Source organism: Galeopterus variegatus, unplaced genomic scaffold, assembly GCF_000696425.1.
Source record: "Galeopterus variegatus unplaced genomic scaffold, G_variegatus-3.0.2 Scaffold6507, whole genome shotgun sequence".
Classification (NCBI taxonomy): domain Eukaryota; kingdom Metazoa; phylum Chordata; class Mammalia; order Dermoptera; family Cynocephalidae; genus Galeopterus; species Galeopterus variegatus.
In genome coordinates, this window is record NW_007732618.1 from 49,899 (window position 1) to 57,300 (window position 7,402).

Here is a 7,402-nt window from a genome sequence, read left to right on the forward strand (position 1 = left end):
CTTTCTCCTTTAGAGAACAGAGCTGTTTATCATAATATTGGATTCCCAACACTACAGAATACATCATGCTGGGTTTATTCATAATGCTTGACTAACGCTGTTGATCAAACTTCTGGAAGCAGTCTACAATAGGTCATGCCATCACCAACAAATCACAACGTAAAGTAGAAAAAATGACCAGAAAAAACTCAATAAAATAACTGTACGTTTTCCCAAAATGGATTATACTTTGGTAAATAAATAAAAGGGATACACACACACATACACACACATATACATATATACATACGAGCGGTCTTCCAAAAAGTTCATAGAAATATTTGTGTTATCTTTTAATTCCATTTTTCTATTAACCTTTTGAACTTTTGTGTGTGTATATATGTGTATACGGATATACATATACACATGTATACCCACACATACATAATAGATATTAAATAAGTAAATCATAGATTGCCGCCTCCGGGAGCAATGTAATATTTTTTAATATGTAAATTATTGAGTTAAATCTATAAGCCAGCAATCAAATTAAAGAAATTGCTTCTTCTTTTTTTTTTTTTTTTGGCTCTTTTTTTTCCTCCTGGATATTCTTGAAAACTCTCCCTCCCTTGAGTCCCAATAGGGTTTCCTCTTTGATAAAAAGTGCAAAATACAAGAACATAACTAATTCACAGTTTTAACACAGATGATTTGGTAAAAACTGAAAAGACCAGAAGGACCAATGAGTTTTTATTTGTTGGTAATTTTAGCAAACTCTGGGATAATTTTCCAACATTTTGTACTTTATATCATTTTATACTTTATAGTCTATAAACATTATCACTTATTTTGGGCTTGTTATCTGTATACCTTGCATCTGTTTCATTTCATTAGTTTCAATGATTTTACTTCTCACTTGCCTCTGGAAAATCCTGGAACATCATCCTCTCCTGATTTTTTTTTTTTTTTTTTTTTTCTGGCTCCTTTTGCAACCAAGCTCCAAACATTGCAATACTTTAGCACTTAGTACTGGGTGTTCTGTCCTAATGTATTAGACTGCAAAAATTACCTCAATTCTTAGCAACTCTTTCCATCAGAAGTTGGAGTCTTTTTGGTTTCAAGTCTGGGCCTCAACAGGCATTGCAAGCTTCCATCTTCCCTTTTGAGATCCCTGTACTTGCCAAATGAGCAAGTCCAAGGAGACTGCTGGAGGATGTGAGACCATATGGACAAGAGATAAGCCATCACAGTTGAGCCATTTTGGACCTGCCAACCCTGATCCAACCTAGCAATCCTCTGCAGAAGCATGAGTGAGTTCAGGCCAAAATCAGTTGAGCCTGGCTCAGATATACAGAACTGCCTTGCTGATCGCAGGACAAATTGCCAAACCTCAGAATTGTGAGCTCAATAATTGCTAGTAGTTTTAAGCCACTAAGTTTGGAGTGAGTTTTTAAGCAGCTATAACTGCCTAGTAGGTAGATATGGCATTTCTTATTTTCTTTCTACTGTCATTTATCACAGTCTGTTATTGTTTTCTTTGTTTATTTATATATTAGCTGTCTGTCCCCCTGCAAACATAGGACAATTGCTTATTTGCCTTCTTCTCTGATGCATTCAAAAGCCTTAGTAACCAGCACATCGAAAGGACTTACTGAAGAGTTATTGAATAAATGAACATGGATGAATAAATGTTTATAGGTAAACTTTCCAAAAGCACATTGATGAAAATGAATATATCAGTTATATCAATGACAAATTTTATGCTCTCTAGAATGACTCAGTAACCCACAAGTATATTATTAAAGTATATTTTCTAGTTTTATTTTAAATTGTTTTTCTGCCATTGCTACTACTTTAATTATATTGCCATGTTTTTAACATCTTTGAATAGTAGATGTCCATTATATTTAAACATCTTTGATAAAATCTTCTTCACTTAAAATAACATCAACCACAATTATGTACTCATTTTTATATGTTTATTTTAATTTATTTATTTCACTAAATATATAATAATCATAACATGGCATTAAAATATGAATAAAAATCAAAACCAGGATATATATATGCACTTGTATATAAGTATACACACACACGCACATATAAGTGAATGTTCACAACCTGAGAAAATATCTTCAACATAGATATACAACATGATCTCACATCCTTATAAGTTGTTAAAGTTCATCTGTAAATTTGGTTCTGACCTTCCTGGTGGCCCAAATGGTAAGGTAAACATAATTCTTATTTATCACAGAAAAGAAAGCAGATTAGTTTCTTCCTTGTTGGAAATTCATTTTGAGTTTACGACTTCAGTTTCTAGCAATTTGATGTGACTTTAGAAGAAATCTATGGCATCTAATGTATAATGTTGAGGGCATCTATTACTATTTCATTAAGTATCTACTGCATGAAATCCAATTGAGATACAGTATTCCATTTACATTAATTGGAAAGTTCTCGTCACTAAACTGTACTGGGTTCCATGCTTTCTTTCTGCAGGACAATAGGCTGTAACTTTCTTCACTCCACATAATCAGGTATCACTCCATTATACACTTTTTATCTTCAAATTATTGTTATAGTCCTATGTTCACTGAAACTCTTTCTTCCATTCATTCTTTTCCTCTATACGTTTGCCATTTCATGATAATTTATTACTATTTTGCTAGGGTCAGGAGATGCAGGAAATGAAGAGTTGTATTCCATTTGCAGTCTCTAACTAGACTGCCATAGCACCCTGGCCAGATACAAAAGTGAGGAATGATTTTACCTTACTTGCAGACTCCAAAGACTCTATTTCCTCATTGTTTTATTCCTTGTACCAAGTGTTAGAGAAGATTCTTCTACAGAGCAGATGCTCAATTGAATTGTATTAAGAAAACTCCCTTATCTTGCTCTTTAATTTCCTGGTCCTTTTTTATTTGTCATTCCATCTGCCTGAAATGCTGTTAGTGCTGGCAACCTGGCAAATTCTTATTCATAACTCAAAACCCAGCTGACATATCACCTCCTCTTAAGTCTCCCTTGACCACATCCAGGTCAAGTCAGTAACTCCCTTCTTTTCACTCTCTCAGAAACTTGTTCATACATGGATTAGCAAACTTAGCATGATGTACAACAATATATCCAAACGCATGTCTGTATGTCTTATTGACACTGAACTCCTGATGAAGTAAGTCTTATTTGTCTTTTTACCTTCCTAATCTAGCATGGTTCCTAGTAACAGCCAGCTTTAAATAAATGTTCATTTTAAATGTAATTTTATGCATTTATTTTTATATTTCTGGGTCTCAGTATTTTACTTTCAAACAAAATGGCCTCAGTTTTGAACTAGCTAGTTGTGTGACTTTGGACAAACTACTTAACTTTTCTGTGCTTTATTAATTTATTATTTTTACCCTACAAAATAGGAATAGTAATAATACCAATTTTATAGAGTTATGAGAAAAAATAAATGAATTGAGTTATGGATAATACTTGGCACAGTTCCTGATATGTATTAAATATTGGACATGCGTTAATATCCTCATCATTATCATCATCATCGTTTTCTCTTACACCTGTGCTCACATTAAGCAGAATCCTCACCTCTATCCTAGCACAGACAGCACTGTGTTCTCTGTTAACACAGCTATCACCCTGACTGAGCAATGATACAGCCTTAAGGTCAGGGATTTTGCCTGTCCATTTTCCCCAGCTCCAAGATTAGTGCGTAAAAATTTGTTGTTCAGTTGATGTTTATTGATTGGATGATTTGAATGAATGGAGAATATATATGTTAAGACCTTAGAGGACTTACAGAAGTGAAGAATATTTGGCCCCTTTAACAATTTCTGAAAGGGTAGTTTAAAGAATGTCTATATTAACTGGGATCTGTCATCCCCATTCACCAGATGGAAGATTTTCAATCTCATGAAGTTGCCTCACATGCTTTGTTTTTATAACGAAGACTGATCAGGGTAAATGTTCACGTCGTGGCATCCTCTCTGCAACCTCATTTCCACACTTCACTATTATCCCCATGGTTTTGGAGAGAGGTGGTAATGTTTTGCCCAAATCCTCACAGTAAATCTGTTTCCCCCTCATATGTGACAGGTGGTTCCCAGACAGGTAGGCTAGTAGAGCTGGGCTTCCTTTCATGCTGTCAGGGAGCAGCAGCATCCTGCTGCTTGACAGCCACAGCCTCACCGTCATACCTAGAGTCACTTTTTCTTTTAATTCTCCTTACCATGAGTCTTTGAGAGATTTGCTCCTGTTGTGAACAAGACTGTTACAGGTTGGCGGATCTCTGCTGTGGTCTGCATATCCCAATGCAATGTATTTCCATCTGTGTGGGGCATCTGCTGCCATTCTGCCATCTGACTTGCCTTAGACCAGACACCCAGATTTCCTTTAGGGAAGGTAGGAAAGAAACCCACCATCAACCTCACGCTTATATGGCACCTGATTCTGCCTTATCCTTCAATCCAGTGCTTCTCAAATTTTAATATGCTTACCAGTTACCTAGGATTCTAGTTAAAATGCAAATTCTGGATTGATAAGTTTGGGTGTTGGGCCTGAGATTCTGCATTTGTAATAAACTCCCAGGTAAGGCTGATGCTGCTGGCCTAATTAGGACCTTTTGAGTACAGGGCTTTAATCAGCACATTTTAGAGGCTGGCTTGTATCCTACCTCTAGGATCCCATGACACCCTTGCTGTAATTTCCTCAATGTACTTGATGGTGTTTTCCTGACTTCCAATTAGTTTATCACCTGAACCTCAGCTAACTCATTGCTTTAATCATCAGCACTTCAAGTGCTTAAAAAATACAGTGAGTTAAACTGATGAAAAGAAACAGAAACAGAACAATTTAATTTACTCAATAATTACTAAATCAATAGATTGATCAACAGATCAATCCTTACGCCTGTTTTCTTTTATCCCTGTTTTAATATTTTGTGTTTGTCAGAGCTTCCAGTGAGGGAATAAGCAGGAAGAAAGATGATTAATTCAATTAAATTCAATTTAACAAGGTAATTATTGAAGTAGATGCTTTGGAGATACCAAGATGAACAGGCACAACCTTTCCTTCAAGGACTTTAGAATGTCACAGGGTTAATGGACATTGCCACAGTGTGAATGGACCTTGATGTGAGTAGAGGGGAAGGTAGCAGATATGTTCACAGGCTAAACTGGAAAACAGAGGCACAAAATATGCTAAGTGCTACTGCCTAGAAAAGAGGGGAAAGAACTTCAGGGTCTTGACACGCTAAATGCGGTCCACACAGCAGCATCAGTATCACCTGGGAGCTTGTTAGAAACAGCAATTTTTAGACTCTATTCCAGAACTACTACATCACAGTCTGAGGGCAGACCAGCAATGCTTGTTTTACCAAGCCCATCAGGTAGCTATGACACACAGTAAAGTCTGAGAACCATTGGCATAAAATATGCTAAGTGCTATCGATAGCCGATGAAATGGACACAAAAGAGCATAAGAGTAGTAATGTCAAGTAGAAATATAAGCCATACATGTAATTTAAAAATTTTTAGAACTGCTTTAAAAGATTAAAAAGACACAATTGAAATTAACTTAGTGATATATTTTATTAGCTCAATATATCAAACTATGATCAACATGCAATCAATACTATTAATGAGAAATTTTACACTCATGCTTTTCTTGTAATACATCTTTGAAATCCCGTATATATTTTACATTTACAGAGCATCTTAATTTGGACTAGTTAAATTTCAAGTTTTAACAGCTACATGCGGCTAGTAGCTACTATATTGGACAATGCAGCTTTACTATTTTAAGTGTGGTACATGAACCACCAGCATCAGAGAATCACCTAGGACCTAAACAAGAATTTACATTTTAACAAAATCTCCAGGTAATTTGTGGGTGCATTTTGAAATTTGAGAAACACTTCCTTTGAAGAGCAGCATTCCAGCTAGAGCAATCACAGACTATTCGAGGAATCTCTAGGAATCCAAAAGTACCTGAATTTCCACATTTAGAACTAAGCAACATCCTCACCTTCTTTCTGCATATTTTCTCAGGATTACATTTAAAAAGTAACCATTATACCCAACACTAACTCTTCTGAACAGAAAAATTCATAACATAGCAGTCTCTGAGAGCAGTTAATNTGTAGTCAAATCCCTCCTTTCTTGAGCCAAAGCAGTGAGATAGGACTTTGCTTCCCAGTATTTAGGAAAAATGTTTTTAAAGGACTCAGTAAAAGTCTTAACCTCTTGGGGTGTAGTTCTAAGACAATGAGTTAGCATATCTGAGTAGTCCTATTATTGGTAGGGAATGAGACAGTGGGGAGAGGCATTATTCCAGGGGGACAGGTCACAAAAGCAAGGTGTTTGGGAACTTATTCATAAAAGTACGTTTTAGCTCTTCTTTGTATGCCCAGACAAGGTTCTTTGAGAAGTGGGCTTGTCAGAATTCAGAAGCACATAAACAGAGCAGTAAGGGCCTCAGGTACATACGCATCTTTGTGAACAGCCTGGTTAACAACAGGCACACTTTGGGGAAATAGTAAAAGCAAGTTTTTGTATTTTACTGTTCATTCAAACTATAGATAGCAAAACCCTTTTAAAACTCCCACAGGACTTTTTTAAGGTCACCCAGGCTTCAATTAAAATAGTTTTTCATCGTCGTTGTTCCAGACAATGCCATTTTAGGAAACAAGTGTTTTCTGTTATTATTGCTTAACACATTCCCAAAGCTCCAGCTCTCATTTATGCAGCAAAAGTCAAATTGAACTATTCTCTATTTTCCTCCCTTAAAGAGCCCGAAGTTATATACAACTAATACTACCTATAAGTGCTGGCCATGCTAAAAAAAGCAAATGATGAAAAAAATCAAAAACACAAAACTACTTCAATTGCATCCTCTGAGACCAATTTTGGTCTTAGACAAGCAGGCATATTTATTGATCATGTAAAGGTTGCCATGTTTAGAATGCAGCCTCATGATTCCTCATACACACAATCTCACCAAGGCTATGCATGAGCAAAATGGATAAAATCATCTCTGAGAGATAAACCTGGAAAATGCCTATGGGTCTTGAAGGCTGGGGTTTACCTAGGCTATAAAACCTAAAGCCCATTGAGAATCTGGAACACCGGCTGGGGTGATCTTTCAACAGTCTTTCTTTATAAGAATAGAAGAATAGTTTTAACTGTGACTGACCTCTGGTCCAGGCTTTTAGACATTCCCTAGCCAATTATCTCATGCCTCACACACTTAGACACAGGGTGTGCCCATAGGCACAGGCTTCAAACACCATATGTTATGTTAGACGCTGACTTGGAATGACCCTCCAGACACCAACACACAGAGACTTAAATTCACGCACGCCCTGACTACTGGAGAGGGCTCAAGTCTTTCTGTCTGCTCCCTGCCTCTAGTGCAAGTTCAG